The 4600-nt window shown below is 39.6% G+C and overlaps 1 pseudogene; it reads left to right on the top strand.

The window, feature by feature from the left end:
• Positions 1-91: 91 nt before the first annotated feature.
• On the top strand, positions 92-422 carry LOC101577967 (annotated as a pseudogene).
• The last annotated feature ends 4178 nt before the right edge of the window (positions 423-4600 follow it).

The raw sequence follows: 4600 nt of genomic DNA, 5'->3' as shown, positions 1-4600 counted from the left end.
AATAACTGATGTAAAAAAAAAAAAAAGATTGAGATTCCATCTCACCACAGAAAGAATGGCTAACATCAAGAAGTCAGCCAAGACTGCAAAGTCAGGAGGGAGGGAAGATGGTTTACATCTCGAATGGACAAGTGTTGGACAGTCGGAGTCAGTCCCCGTGGAGACTATCATTAATAACAGATTTCTTCTGGGGAATAGCCGAGTTCGTGGTTTTGTTTTTCAAAACTCTGCTTCAGCAAGATGTAAAGAAAGGAAGAGGCTACAGAAACTCATCTGATTCCAGATACAATGATGGAAGAGGGCCACCAGGAAACCCTCCCCGAAGAATGGGTAGAATCAATCATCTTCATGGTCCCAGTCCTCCAGCAATGGGTGGTGGATGAGGAAGGTAAATGTCTGCTTTTAAGAAGCAGACAACTGGACGTACACGTTCATAGGAGAAGGAAGCTATCCGGAAGTGGAGGTCGGGCCGTGCTGGACGAGTAGATGGATGTGTGCATCTCCCCAGGGACTGCTCTGTGCTGTCACAGATGAATGAGGTCATGCCAGGAATTCTCTCTGCAGGGAGCTGGCTTGACTGATGCGCAGTTCTATAAATACGTATCTTTGTCTCATTGTCTTTTTTGTATAGTTTATTGAGTATTGATATAATTTTAATAAATATTTTTAGGTCGCCTACTGACCTTTCATCTTTATATAATTAAATCACAGAAACTCAATTCTGAACCTCAAGAAAATAAATAAAAGGTTGTGTATTTAGTACTATTAGTGTTCCCTTTTTTTCAATTTCTGAGGTGCTGCTCACTGTTGATTTGTTCTCATTTATAAATAAATTGCTATATTTCAGTAGTATGCATTAAAAAAAAAAAAGAAGTCAGCCAATAACAAATGCTGGAGGGCCAGAGGAGAAAAAGGAACGCTTCTACACTGTTGGTAGGAGTGCAGACTGGTACAGCCACTATGGAAATCAGTGTGGAGATCCCTCCAAAATCTAGGATTGGAGATCTCATTCAAGTCAGCTATTCCCTGCTGGGTATTTTTCCAGAACTGAAAACCTCATAGCACAGCAATATATGTGCACCCACGTTCATAGTCGTACAATTTATTATAGTTAAATCCTGGAGACAATCCAGATGCCCATCAACTGAAGAATGGATAAAGAAGATGTATTTTTACACAATGGAGTATTATTCAGCTATAAAACGATAAATTTGAGTCTTTTCTTGGTAAATGGATGCAACTAGAGAACATACTATTAAGTGAAATAAAGCAGACCCACATGTGCAAACATCATATTGTCTACTTACTGTGAGAACCTGAAAGGGAAAAATGGAATCTGAAGGGTACAATAGACACTGGTAAAATGGAATGAACTTATTCAAAAGGAGTTACTGAGTTGAGAAGGACAGGAGAGGGAGTGGGGCACAGAGATATATCTATATATGTAAGCAGGATGCTTTTGACAACTGTACTGTACATTTCAGCTGGTTTAATGGAAAGAAACAGTTAATGCTTTAATGTGTTTCATATCTTTTTTCAATTGTTTGTACTTTTTCTCTTCTTAATTTCCTATACATTTCTTTCTTTCTTTCTTTCTTTCTTTCTTTCTTTCTTTCTTTCTTCTTCCAATTTTACATGCATATATCTGGTAATATGAATAACTGGTTGGAAGACAACACTATGTATTGCAACAAATACTGTAAAATTCATATATTACTTTGTTAACTGAAAGTCTGTATCACTTTTAATTTTTTTGCTTTAATTCTAATTTGTACTCTCTTTACAAAATAAAAAACAGAATTTTAAAAGAGGGGTGGAAAATGAAATAAAAATTTGAAAAATAAAACATGCAGAAAGAGGAAAGTCCAGGAAGATGACAGAGCAGTGAGCAGCAGAAAGAGCTTCTCTGAAACTTGCTATCCAGACACTGGTATATACCAATGTAAGGCAAACAAGTAGTAGGAAGTGGATCCCCAGGAACGGTCTTATGTGAGAACTGAAACCCACAGGGAGGGCAAAGAACTTCAACAAAGGAGGAGGAGGCAGGCAGAACTTTTTCTATAAGCCTGGATTCACTGCATGGGAAGGCCTGTCCAAAACTACTGCAGATGCAGTGACTACTAGTGACCCCAGAGGCCTCCAGAGAACCACACCAGTGGAATGTAGTGGATACAGAGGACTGCAGTGGCTGTTGAATTATACTGGTTCAGAAGGCACCTTGGAAAATGGTCAACTAAGCTCAGAACTCAGAACAATTACCTAGTGGGTCAGCCAAGTTGGGGTGTAGGCTGAATGGATTTGGCTCCAGCCACATAGTAAAAAACTACCCTGAACTTCAGTGAAAATAAAGGTGCAGTCTCAATGGGATTATCCCCTACCTCACCATAATGCTACTGCTAAACTTGCTGGGATTAATCAACACAGATCTGGACTCTGTCTGCCAGTGTTGACTACCAGTGACAACAGAAACATACTTGAAGTGCACATTTTTTGTTTCTTAGTTTCTTTTTATTTTCCTTTCTCTTTTCTTGTTTTGTTGTTGCTGCTTTATGTTTTGCTTTCTCTTTGTTTCTTCTTGTGCTTATATAAGTGTAAAAATGGTTTCTCATTTTTTTGTTGCTCTATTTTGTTATTTCTTCCTTCTCTTTTACTCCTGTCTGCTGCACCAGTTTCCCAAAGTTTTCATGATCCCCCTTTGCGCTTCAGATTTGTTTCTAATCTCTTCTCTATTTCCATGTGTTTTTCCCTCAAGCTCTTCTAAATTTTGTCCCCCAAGAGTAAAATTGCAATATATAGAGGGGGCTTCTTTACAGCATACAATTTTCTGGCTTGTTGGTAGATTTTATTATGTAACTACAAATCTAGCTCATTCAGTTAAAGGTGGTAATAGCTACTTCAGCTTCTCATTTTTTCAGTCTGTGTTTGATGCTACTGTTATTGATAATTGTACCACTTTAGTCAAACTGACATATTTGTTCTAACTAATTATTCTTCCTGGTACACCAAGATGGAGATTGCCTGAGGTTTCTAAAAATACTATAGGCTAGTGCCAAAGAATCAGGGGTTGGACCAAATAGGCAGCAACTTATCATCCCTAATAAAAAGAAAAGGTGGAATCTTGCAACAGGTTCAAAACCCAAAAGCTGGGCTACCCTGCACTCATGGGACCTGTCCGGTCCAAGCCCAGGCGCAGCATGGGAGAGACCCTCTTCCACCCCTTGGGGACCCCTCTCCACTCGGCAGGGCGCCCCCATGCCCACCCCAGTGAGAACTTCTGCTGCAGTCTTGGAACCTCCAGATCCAGCCCCGGCCCAGGCCCGGTAAGTGTGTGGGAGAGCTTCCTCTCTCCCTACGCCCCCTTGTCCCCTTCAAACTCAGTTCAGGCCTGCCATACAGGCCTGGGGTGAAACTCTCCAGCTGAAGTCAATGCAGAGAGAGTAGGGGACAGAACCACACAGCTAGTCCAGGAGCAGAACATCTTTCCAGAGGGGTAGGTACAACAGGTTCACTCCCAAGGGCAGCAAAGGAAGGAGCTAAGCACAGCAGCCAGACCCAAGCCAGGCACAACTGGATAAATTCAAACTTTGTAGATCTGCACCTGAATTTCAGTAGGTGCTAAGGTTATAACTTCTGCAACAAAGGTCAGAAGACAGTGCTATACAAAAGGACAACAAGAAGGAGCAAAATGCAATCTTAGACGGCAAGCCCAGCCATAATTAAGTGCAGAGGACACTAACACAGAACAAATTGGGAATCACACAGATGAAATCAATGAATCAAGAGCTTCTGAAATAAACTGCAGAAAGATACAGAGAAACTCAGATCGGAAATAAAAAAAGAAATCCCTGAATTAATAGCATCTGCAGTAAAGAATCAAATGCAGAAACATATGGAGAAACCCAATGCCCATCCAGAACAACTGTGGAGGACACTAGCTCAGCTCAAATGCATGAATTAAGAGCGTTGATAGTAAATAAGCAACAGCAGAAAGGTATAGAGAAACTCAGAGTGGAAACAATTTCTGAAATAAAAAAAGAATTCTCTGAACTCATAGCATCTGAAGTAAAAAATCAAATGCAGAAACAGGGAGGAAACCCAATCTGAAAAAACTCTGCAGTAAAAGAATTAATAACTGCTTCTAAAGAAGACATTAATAAAAAAAAAAGAGATTAGAAAAATGATGGATTCCTTGAATGAGCAATACAGGAAAGAAATAGATCATATGAAGCAGAGTTAAAGAGACATAGACAAACTTAAATCTCAATCACAAAAGCTTGCAAAACTGTTTGAGTGAAAGGGAAGACAGAGTTTCAGATCTTGAAGATGCTGGGGCAGCTAGTGAAAAGGTAAGAAAAGATCTCTTAAAAACGAGGATGAATGAAAAAATAATTCATCACTTGTAAAACGATGCAAAGATGAACAATGTGAGACTAAGAGGTATCAATGAGAAAGGAGTCAATACAAATGACATTAAAAAAAATATGGGCAGAATAACAGAAAACTTCCCAAATAGGAGGAAACAATCTGCCATTCAGGTAACCGAAACATACAGAATGCCAAGTAACCTCAACCCAATTAAAAACACACTGAGATATATATA

Source organism: Octodon degus, unplaced genomic scaffold, assembly GCF_000260255.1.
Source record: "Octodon degus isolate 3935 unplaced genomic scaffold, OctDeg1.0 scaffold00273, whole genome shotgun sequence".
NCBI classification, from domain to species: domain Eukaryota; kingdom Metazoa; phylum Chordata; class Mammalia; order Rodentia; family Octodontidae; genus Octodon; species Octodon degus.
Note: the sequence above shows the minus strand (reverse complement) of the source record. Positions and strands in the feature narration are given on the sequence as shown.